The following is an 11,957-nucleotide window of genomic DNA, read 5'->3' as shown; positions in this document are numbered from 1 at the left end:
TCGAAGCAGAGACCCCCTAAGGGGACAAGTGACCTAATGGGAAACATCCCAACCGACACTCCGACTGGGGGGGGGGGGGACTGAGGAGAAGTGGGCCTTCACTCTGTGGTAAATGGACTGCACTTATATAGCGCTTTTCCACCTTAGCGGCGCTCAAAGCGCTTTACAATGGCCTCTCATTCACCCATTCACACACACATTCACACACCAATGGCGGTAGCTGCCATGCAAGGTGCTAACCTGCTCATTGGGAGCAATTCGGGGTTAGGTGTCTTGCTCAAGGACACTTCGACATGTGGACAGTCGAAGCTGGGATTCGAACCGCTGACCCTTCGATCACTGAACGACCCGCTCTACCAACTGAGCTACAGCCGCCCCACCGGGTGTGTGTGTGTGTGTGTGTGTGTGTGTGTGTGTGTGTGTGTGTGTGTGTGTGTGTGTGTGTGTGTGTGTGTGTGTGTTCAGTTTAGGTCAGGGGTATTCAATTACAAATTCAGTGGGGCCAGATTTTTAAATCAAGAAATTTAGCATTTTTTTTGCGGCCAGTAAGCAGCAGGTACAGTAATAACACTTTTCAAACCAACACAAATAAAGTAATGAAAAAAAGCAATGTTTATTTTGCATCTCCCTTTTAATTTTGTAGGATGCAATCAAACTCTTTTGAGATCTCTCGGGAAAGTTGGCACGTAAAGTCGAGTGTTTCTCAATGTGGTGCCTCCAGACCTCGGAATATTTAAGGGAGAATGCTCGTTTTTGACAACCTGGACCTTATTTACGACATATTATAAGACGTTTGACTCACCGAGATCACTTTGGTGTAGTTCGGAGGCCTGTAGAAGAAATTTAAAATCCAGCACGCTGTGCGCATGCGTGCTGGAGCAAGTGGGGAAGCTATTTCGTTTCTAAAGACATTTCTAAAGATCATATTACAGAGGCATGTGAAAAAACCACAACAAGCCCTCGCTCTATGTAAGCACAACTAGCGATTCATGAAGACAGATTGATGAAAACAACCGTTTCGCGGCAGAAAATAGGTTTTTAGAAGCTTCATTCTCGGTGCCCCGTCCGCCGCCATTACATGGATATACTGGCTCGCGCTGGATTTTACATTTCTTCTACAGGCCTCTGAATTACACCAAAGTGATCTCGGTGAGTCAAACGTCTTATAATTTGCCGTAAATAAGGTCCAGGTTGTCAAAAACGAGCATTGTCCTTTAAGTACCGCAACACACTCATTGCAAATTAAATACATTGGTTTGGCGTTTGGATTTTGGGGTAAAAGAATATCGAGAATAATAAGTATTTCTCAGGCCAGGCAGGATTAAACCGATGGTTTTCATTGTCAATTTTAAGTTTCAGTGTCGAGAGAGACACGTTTTCAGTTGATATCGAACTACACTAGTCTACAAGCTACTGGGCGCATTACTACCACGCTACCAGACACCCTAACAAACAACGCACTGATTGGGTGGAATATTGCTAGGCTGGACCACGGGCTCATTGGGTTGAATATTAGAGCTGGGTATCGAGTCGAATTTCAAGAATCGATTCGATTCCGATTCACAAGGTTCGGAATCGATTATCACGATTGAATTCGATTCGATTCGATTTGATTCAATATCGATTCGGTTAGTGTTACTAAAACCTGTTTTTTTAGCTGTAACCTTAATTACATGACTGCCAAGTTATGCAACACATCAATACTAGGGCTGGGTATCGATACTGATTTCCAAAAATGAATGAATGAATCATTGAATGAATGAATGCACTATTCATTCCTTCATTTATTCATTCATTCATTAAATAAAAGATCGATTTTGGGATTCATGAATCGATTCTGAATCATTTGATTCAGAATCGATTCAGAATCGATTCTTTAAACCCAGCCCTATTGAATATTGCTAGGCTGGACCATGCACAGACGGGCTGAACCACTCGGGCGTTGCCTCTGGGCCACATGTTGATACGCTAACACGTGTGGTTCATTGAAACAGTCATTTTGGTGTGTGTGTGTGCATACGTGTGTGTGTGTGTGTGTATTGGTTGGTGGTAGAGAGAGGGTTAGCCAGGTGACTGGATGAGTTTTTAAGTTTAGATCTGGCGGGCTTAGAAGACAAAATCACATCTAGCATTCTTCGCGACGCTAGAATGTTCCGTCGGACATAACGACGCAAAACACGACAAATGAAACGCACATGTTATGGTATCAACAGCGGATCAGCCTCACACACGAGAGCCTCACGCAGGACTATGTTCCACGTCCTTCAGACATAAACACAACTACACCCAACACTCTCAGACAGGCTCAGACACAAACACAGACCGATGCATATGGATAAAATCAAGTGTACACACACACACACACACACACACACACACAGGAGAGAGTAGCTATAGGCAGGGAGTGGATTGCCTTGGCGCTGGAGACCAGCAGCTGTGCAAACAGGCAGCAGTGATGTCAGAGCCACAAGGGATCATGGGTAACGCTGTAGCAGGACTACTTTGATGTGTTTTACAGCAGCTCAGAGAGAGGGTGGCGGACATTATGTTTAGCGAGTTACGGTGTGTATGTGTGTGTGTGTGTGTGTGTGTGTGTGTGCGCGCATCATAATTCCGGTCACATTGACCACTCGCGGCAAAGAACAAAACGTCATCCCACACACTCACACACACACACACACACACACACCTGAGCTATGTTTAAATCGGCACCGACAGCACCTGGTCCAGCCTGGGAGGAGGAGGAGGCCGTGACCCCCCCTGACCACTCCTCCTGCTCCCCAAAAGCACAGACCCCCCCCTGACCACTCCTTCTGCTCCCCAAAGCACAGCCCCCCCCTGACCACTCCTCCTGCTCCCCCAAAGCACAGACCCCCCCCCTGACCACTCCTCCTGCTCCCCAAAGCACAGACCCCCCCCTGACCACTCCTCCTGCTCCCCCAAAGCACAGACCCCCCCTGACCACTCCTCCTTCTCCCCCAAAGCACAGACCCCCCCCTGACCACTCCTCCTGCTCCCCAAAGCACAGACCCCCCCCCTGACCACTCCTCCTGCCCCCCAAAGCACAGACCCCCCCCTGACCACTCCTCCTGCCCCCCCAAAGCAGAGCGAGGAACCAGGCAGGATGCCTCTGACCAAACACTCATGTGATTAACCAGCCAGCTGTCGGTGGGCAGTGAGTGATGTGAATACACAGATGACGGAGAGGGAGGGCGTGAGATAGATGTTGGGGGGGGGGGGGGGGGGGGTTTATGAGGAAGGAGGGAGGTGAGGAAAGCTATTTCCCAGCAAGTGCCCCTGTGTCACCGACGACAGTTTTGGCTTCCAGACTGCCCTTAAATGCTGCAGGTGCAAACTCATACCCCCTCGCCCCCTCGTCCCTTTCCGCCCCCCTCCTCCTCACCCGGTCTCTCAACGCTGGGAAAACATGGCTGAGACTCATGGGGCAACGAGCCAGATGTGCCCAGTCATACCAACCAGGGCAGGATCAAAGTCCAGGGGGGGGCAAGAGGCAGTGTGTGTGAGTGTGTGTGTGTTTGTGTGTGTGTGTTTGTGTGTGTGTGTTTGTGTGTGTGTATGAGAGAGAGAGAGAGAGAGAGAGAGAGAGAGAGAGAGAGAGAAAGTGAGAGAGAAAGAGGGAGAGAGAGAGTAGTAGTGATGGTCTGGGGGGCAGTAGTAGTGATGGTCTGGGGGGCAGTAGTGGTGGTCTGGGGGGCAGTAGTGGTGATCTGGGGGGCAGTAGTGGTCTGGGGGGCAGTAGTAGTGGTCTGGGGGGCAGAAGTGATGGTCTGGGGGGCAGTAGTGATGGTCTGGGGGGCAGTAGTGATGGTCTGGGGGGCAGTAGTGGTGGTCTGGGGGGCAGCAGTAGTGGTGGTCTGGGGGGCAGTAGTGATGGTCTGGGGGGCAGCAGTAGTGGTGGTCTGGGGGGCAGTAGTGGTGGTGGTCTGGGGGGCAGTAGTGGTGGTCTGGGGGGCAGTAGTGGTGGTGGTCTGGGGGGCAGTAGTGGTGGTGGTCTGGGGGGCAGTAGTGATGGTCTGGGGGGCAGTAGTGGTGGTCTGGGGGGCAGTAGTAGTGGTCTGGGGGGCAGAAGTGATGGTCTGGGGGGCAGTAGTGATGGTCTGGGGGGCAGTAGTGATGGTCTGGGGGGCAGTAGTGGTGGTCTGGGGGGCAGCAGTAGTGGTGGTCTGGGGGGCAGTAGTGGTGGTGGTCTGGGGGGCAGTAGTGGTGGTCTGGGGGGCAGTAGTGGTGGTGGTCTGGGGGGCAGTAGTGGTGGTCTGGGGGGCAGTAGTGGTGGTCTGGGGGGCAGTAGTGGTGGTCTGGGGGGCATTAGTGATGGTCTGGGGGGCAGCAGTAGTGGTTGTCTGGGGGGCAGTAGTGGTGGTCTGGGGGGCAGTAGTGATGGTCTGGGGGGCAGTAGTGGTGGTGGTCTGGGGGGCAGTAGTGGTGGTGGTCTGGGGGGCAGTAGTGGTGGTCTGGGGGGCAGTAGTGGTGGTCTGGGGGGCAGTAGTAGTGGTGGTCTGGGGGGCAGTAGTGGTGGTCTGGGGGGCAGTAGTGATGGTCTGGGGGGCAGTAGTGGTGGTCTGGGGGGCAGTAGTGGTGGTCTGGGGGGCAGTAGTGGTGGTCTGGGGGGCAGTAGTGGTAGTCTGGGGGGCAGTAGTAGTGGTCTGGGGGGCAGTAGTGGTAGTCTGGGGGGCAGTAGTAGTGGTCTGGGGGCAGTAGTAGTAGTGGTCTGGGGGGCAGTAGTAGTGGTGGTCTGGAGGGCAGTGGTAGTGGTCTGGGGGGCAGCAGTGGTGGTCTGGGGGGCAGTAGTGGTGGTCTGGAGGGCAGTAGTAGTGATGGTCTGGGGGGCAGTAGTAGTGATGGTCTGGGGGGCAGTAGTGGTGGTCTGGGGGGCAGTAGTGATGGTCTGGGGGGCAGTAGTGGTCTGGGGGGCAGTAGTAGTGGTCTGGGGGGCAGAAGTGGTGGTCTGGGGGGCAGTAGTGGTCTGGGGGGCAGTAGTAGTGGTCTGGGGGGCAGTAGTGGTCTGGGGGGCAGTAGTAGTGATGGTCTGGGGGGCAGTAGTGGTGGTCTGGGGGGCAGTAGTGGTGGTCTGGGGGGCAGTAGTGGTGGTAGTCTGGGGGGCAGCAGTAGTGGTGGTCTGGGGGCAGTAGTAGTGGTGGTCTGGGGGGCAGTAGTGATGGTCTGGGGGGCAGTAGTAGTGGTCTGGGGGGCAGTATTAGTGATGGTCTGGGGGGCAGTAGTAGTGATGGTCTGGGGGGCAGTAGTAGTGGTGGTCTAGGGGGCAGTAGTAGTGGTAGTCTGGGGGGCAGTAGTGGTGGTCTGGGGGGCAGTAGTAGTGGTCTGGGGGGCAGAAGTGATGGTCTGGGGGGCAGTAGTGGTGGTCTGGGGGGCAGTAGTGGTGGTCTGGGGGGCAGTAGTGATGGTCTGGGGGGCAGTAGTAGTGGTCTAGGGGGCAGTAGTGGTGGTCTAGGGGGCAGTAGTGATGGTCTGGGGGGCAGTAGTGATGGTCTGGGGGGCAGTAGTGGTGGTCTGGGGGGCAGTAGTAGTGATGGTCTGGGGGGCAGTAGTGGTGGTCTGGGGGGCAGTAGTGGTCTGGGGGGCAGTAGTGATGGTCTGGGGGGCAGTAGTGGTGGTGGTCTGGGGGGCAGTAGTGGTGGTCTGGGGGGCAGTAGTGGTGGTCTGGGGGGCAGTAGTAGTGATGGTCTGGGGGGCAGTAGTGGTGGTCTGGGGGGCAGTAGTGGTGGTGGTCTGGGGGGCAGTAGTGGTGGTCTGGGGGGCAGTAGTGGTGGTCTGGGGGGCAGTAGTGGTGGTGGTCTGGGGGGCAGTAGTGGTGGTCTGGGGGGCAGTAGTGATGGTCTGGGGGGCAGTAGTGGTCTTGGGGGCAGTAGTGGTGGTCTGGGGGGCAGTAGTGGTCTGGGGGGCAGTAGTGGTGGTCTGGGGGGCAGTAGTGGTAGTCTGGGGGGCAGTAGTGGTTGTCTGGGGAGCAGTAGTGGTGGTTTTGGGGGCAGTAGTGATGGTCTGGGGGGCAGTAGTGGTGGTCTGGGGGGCAGTAGTGGTGGTCTGGGGGGCAGTAGTGGTGGTCTAGGGGGCAGTAGTGATGGTCTGGGGGGCAGTAGTGGTGGTCTAGGGGGCAGTAGTGATGGTCTGGGGAGCAGTAGTGGTGGTTTTGGGGGCAGTAGTGATGGTCTGGGGGGCAGTAGTGGTGGTCTGGGGGGCAGTAGTGATGGTCTGGGGGGCAGTAGTAGTGGTCTGGGGGGCAGTAGTGGTGGTCTGGGGGGCAGTAGTGGTGGTCTGGGGGGCAGTAGTGGTGGTCTGGGGGGTAGTAGTGGTAGTCTGGGGGGCAGTAGTGGTAGTTTGGGGGGCAGTAGTAGTGGTGGTCTGGGGGGCAGTAGTGGTGGTCTGGGGGGCAGCAGTGATGGTCTGGGGGGCAGTAGTAGTGGTCTGGGGGGCAGTAGTGGTGGTCTGGGGAGCAGTAGTAGTGGTCTGGGGGGCAGTAGTGGTGGTCTGGGGGGCAGTAGTAGTGGTGGTCTGGGGGGCAGAAGTGATGGTCTGGGGGGCAGTAGTAGTTGTGGTGTTATAATTCACCCCATGTCCATATCTTAGGAAAGTCATTACATACAGTAATAAGACAACGAATGAGACCAAATGACCCGATCATTACCTCGTGTGTAAAAAAGGGTGTGAATATGACGATTACAGCACAACACGACAAACAGAAGAGCTTTAATGAATAATGAAGACGTATAAAACGGCAATAAGCTGTAGATGTGTCTGTTGTTTGCTTCTGCCGTGAACATGGATCTCCAGGGGAAGTCAAGATCCCTGCAGAAAGGAAGAGTGAATGTTAAGAAGTTCAATATACACGCTTGGACAGCTTCACATGGGCCTTCTCACCGTGGGAGGGAGTGTGAGGTTGGCCTACTGACAGTACAGTAGGCTGAAAAGAGCTTCTGAGACTGTAAATAGCGTCACCAAGAGGTTTATTTACAGGCCAACGAGTGGAGGTCCGCAGATTATTTACAGGGTATAGGCCAGGCCAAGACAAAACAAAAATAACAAAATAAACAACCAAAAAATAAGCTATATTTGGTTTAAGGCTACGCCCTGGACATGGGCCAGTTCAGCTTCAGAGGTCCACCAGGACTGAGGAGTTCTACACCAGCCTTCAGTCCTACTGAGACAAACCGAAACCATTAATACATTCAAAAAGCCAACAGAACCATATCCCAACGTGTAGATAAACATCCCAAAATATATTTAAAAATAATAAGAATGCACGTTTTAAAGGTGCAATATCCAGGATTTCGATGTAGACTGTTAAAAAAAAAAAAAGAATTGTTAGAAAGATGCATAATGAAAGTATTGCTTTACCCCCCTAAAAAATATATTGATTATGAATGTATCATTTAAAAAATGTCGATGGGTCCGAAGTGAATGTTTCGTCTACCTCTGTCTTAGATGTCAGAGGTTTGGGTCCCACCTCTTACAAGGCTTGTGAGCCAATAGGATTATGTTGTTGTACCACATGGTACTGTACATCGGGAGCAATGATTGGTGTTATTTTATTGCCATATAGTCATTGTGTGAGTAGTATGAAAGGACAACATTAAGCCTTGAGTTGTACAGTACAATCCTAAGACCGTATACCGTAAAAACCATGCGTTCTTACGGTACGTCCACTGAACGGCTACTGGCCAATATAGGTATATAGTGAGCCGCGGCGGTTGTAGTGTTAATGTCAATTTAAAAGTGCTCAGTGTGTCTGCCTGTGTTACTGTCTGTTGGAAGTGAAAAACTACTTAAAGGGAGAGCAGGTGGTGACAAAGTGAGTGAGAAAAGGAGAAAATACTGAATGACATCACAATAGTGTAATCCTAATGTTAATTTAAAATATGATATTCCTCAAAATCTGGCTAAAAAACATCCAAATATTTTTATTTTTTTTCCCAGGGGCCTCAAACCAAGATCCTGCTTAGGGCCCCCAGATGGACAGGGCCGGTCCTGCAGACCCCCCCACCCTAAAGCAAGCAAGCAAGACCCTAAAGGCTTGTGACAAATCCCCACACAAACAACAACGCAAACCAGGTGCCACCATAAAAACAGTAACAAGTGACCTAACATAAGTGGAGCGCTTCAGCCCCTGCAACAACCACACGGGTCACCAGACCCAGCTACAGCCAAACCCACTGAAACGCCGTCGCCTGGACGAGTCCGTCTCGTCAGCGAGGGCGGAACGAATCCTCCTGAGGAATCCGCAGGCGCGTGTAACCGATGCGATTGTTTGCCGAGAACCACAGTTGTTCGTCCGGGGTCCACGCCCAGTTCCCTCGCAGTCCGAGCTGGGACAGGCCACGGTGCGGGCAGCCCTTCCCCCGGGGGGGAATAGCAGCTTACGCTAATATAAATGTGGCCTGTGCACACTTGATGAAGGAGTTTTTTTTTTCGCGGTTAACCTCTCTGGAGAAGCTCTAAAGAGTGGACAGGCCTGTCCCTGGTTTACGTTCCTCTGTGGAATCTCTTTTAACTGTGCTCAAAAGAATAATGACCCGTTTGTTAGATTTATGGAGATTCTGGATCCAAGTTGAAATACTAGCGCTGGCTACAATCCACGAGCACCAGAGCCGCTAACCTCTGAGGAGAAGTAGGGTGAGGCTCCCTGGTGATTGAGGGAAACACACCCCCTCAGTTCACCTCACTTCCTCAACGCCGAGGCAATCCATAAAAGTCACCATCAATCTCTCTCTTCTCCCCCCTCTCGACAGGGAATTAGGTGTGAGTGGAGGTCACTGGATTCCTCCAGGTTTTCGTCAGTGACATCTTTAGGGGCCTGTTCCAACTTGACAACAATGCTGAAACGCCGAGGCGGCCGGCGGATGGTGTTGAGGTATGTGTTCATTATGCTCAACTGTGTCGGGGAATGCAAACAGAGTGCCAGTAATATTGTGAGCACATGCCCAAGGGGACGGATATATATATATATATATATATATATATATATATATATATATATATATACAGCCTTCACCTGACACCCATCCTGATTCCCTAGATGTTAGAAGTGTATAATATGTCAGTACAGTATATATTACATTACATTACAGTCATTTAGCAGACGCTTTTATCCAAAGCGACTAACAATAATTGCATTTAACCGTACAGTACAGATTAGGAGATTTTTTACTCCCATGATGATCTAGAGCCTCTCCAATCAAGCGATAAGCTGAGGAGAAAGGTCGTCAAAAGTTGCACACCGACATCTATTTATTTATATACTATAATATACTCTAATGGCAGAAATGGATCCGACCAGTGTCCACATGCACTTCACCACCTGGTGAAGATGTTTTAACATTTAATCAGTAGCGGTAATTGTAGATTACTGGAGAAAACTACACTATAAGTTGGAAAAATAGAAATATATGCACATAGAGGACAGATATACTGTACAATAGGGCTGGGTTCAAAAATCAAATGATTCAGAATCGATTCATGAATCCCAAAATCAATATTTTATTTAATGAATGAATGAATGAATGAAGGAATGAATAGTTCATTCATTCATTCAATGATTCATTCATTCATTTTTTTGGGGAAATCAGTATCGATACCCAGCCCTAGTATTGATGTGTTGCATAACTTGCCAGTCATGTAATTAAGGTTACAGCTAAAAAAAAACAGGTTTTAGTAACACTAACCGAATCGATATTGAATTGAATCGAATCGAATTGAATCGTGATAACCGATTCTGAACCTTGTGAATCGGAATCGAATCGATTCTTGAAATTCGACTCGATACCCAGCCCTACTGTACAATAGACATGCAGAGCTACATCGATAACGTTGCTTGCGATGACATGTAAGGTGATGAGCTCGATGGCAAAGTACTTTCGGGCTCAAAGTTGTTCTTTCCTTGACAGATCGAGCTGGAAGCGAAGGCTCTCGATGGCTGAACTTTCACCAGCGTCACTCCACAAGCGCAGCGTCGTACACTAACGGTAGAACTTGATATAATTGTAAAATAAGCATCCAGTCAGGTCTGGTGAGAGTTTCTCAGAGTGGAACTCCGCGGCAGACGTGCTCCGAAGTGGAAAGAGAAGACGTTGACGTTCAGTTGGAAAAGATGTTTGTCACGGGGCCGTGGTTGATGGACAGGGGAGAGCACATTCTCCACCGGGACCCCGCATGTCTCTAACACACACACACACACACACACACACGCACACACACACACACGCACATCCAGACCACACATACACAACCGAACGGAGAGCGCAGAGAGAGGGACTCGCACGACGATGACAAACGTAATCTCTTAGTGTCTTTCCCCCTCAGTCGGTGCGTCGGGCTGTCGACGCCTGTTGCCGTCTGTGTGTTCACAGCTGCGTGCTAACGGTTCCGTCTGACCTGTCCGTCTGTCAACAAGCCAATCACCATCTGGGGAAAGATAGACCGGCGGCCACTCTATCCCGGAGGCTCCGCCCACTGCATACCACAGCCATGGGAGAAGCAGTGCTCTTGTCCAAAATGTCAGACATGTTGTGATGATGTCGTTGATTGCGTTTCCCCCCCAGGGGACTCGGGGGTGACAGTCGGCAGTGACACTGCTGGAAGGGAGTGGGGGGGGGGGGGGTTTGGGTCGAATCCATGTGAGGTGGGCAGGGTCATAGCAGGGTGTTAGGGTTGGGTTAGGGTGAGGTGGGCAGGGTCATAGCAGGGTGTTAGGGTTGGGTTAGGGTTAGGTGGGCAGGGTCATAGCAGGTTGGGTTAGGGTTAGGTTAACAGGGTCATTAGCAGGGTGTGTTAGGGTTGGGTTAGGGTTAGGTGGGCAGGGTCATAGCAGGCTGGGTTAGGGTTGGGTTAGGGTCAGGGTTAGTTCCAGGTCATCTCTTCACCACTCCTCGTCCTCCCCACGCGCAGAGAGTATGATAACTAGCCGGCTGTCACTGCTGACAAAACACGGGTTTGAGGAACGCTCTAGAAATGTGAGGTTGCAGGTTCAAGTGACGGTAATGATGGTAATTGCTGCTTTTATCCAGGCTGGAGGTCACTGGTTCACCGGTGATCACTGGCAGATGAGAGAGTCCCCAGTGTGCAGATGATGAGGAGTGTGTGTGTGTGTGTGCGTGTGTACAGTGTGTGTGTGTGTGTGTGTGAGTGTGTGTCTATGTGTGTGTGTGTGCGTGTGTACAGTATGTGTGTCTGTCTGTCTGTCTGTGTGTGTGTGTGTGTGTGTGTGTGTGTGCGTGTGTGTGTGTGTGTGTGTGTGTGTGTTTGTGTGTGTGTGTGTGTGTGGTGCTGACTCCAGGTCTACGCTGTGGTTAGAAAGGGACTTTCTCAGCCTAAGGCTCCATGTCCCTACAAATGGAAAGGCATGCTGTGTGTGTGTGTGTGTGTGTGTGTGTGTGTGTGTGTGTGTGTGTTTACCGCACATCGCTGCCAGTGTTACCGTGCGTGTAATACATCGCCGTACTGTTTACTCCTCGTCGGAAAGCAGGTCAAGCAGGGGAAGGGCATCATGGGAACTGTTTAGGGTTTAGCATGGGGGGGGGGAGAGGGGGGGGGGGGCGCGTCTCTCTCTCCCGGTCTCTCTCTCTGATCACCGCGGATGACGGGGCCGACCACGCAGCGTCTCAGCACGCTTCAATCCGCTTGATTGAACCCATGAAAGGGGCTCTTTGCTTTCATGTGGAGGCTGATTCTTCCCCACAGAGCTGGAACGCTGCTGGCCGAAGCAGAAAAAGCAGCGCCAAGCGCCCGATGCGGTCGGTCATAACGCTTCCTAGAACGCCGGGTTATTGGAACTCATTAATCAGACGGGGGACGCGCGATTTCGGCCTTTCATCTTTTCGGAATCGGCGTCGACTTTCATGTTCGGGACTTGGCACCTAGAGCGGTTGTGACCGAAATTGAGGGTTGAAAGTGGACGTGTTCCAATGCTGAACGCTGAAGATGTATAT

The sequence above is a fragment of the Borostomias antarcticus genome (genome assembly GCF_949987555.1).
Source record: "Borostomias antarcticus genome assembly, chromosome: 32".
Classification (NCBI taxonomy): domain Eukaryota; kingdom Metazoa; phylum Chordata; class Actinopteri; order Stomiiformes; family Stomiidae; genus Borostomias; species Borostomias antarcticus.
The sequence above is the reverse complement of the archived record's forward strand: the minus strand, read 5'-3'. Positions refer to the sequence as shown.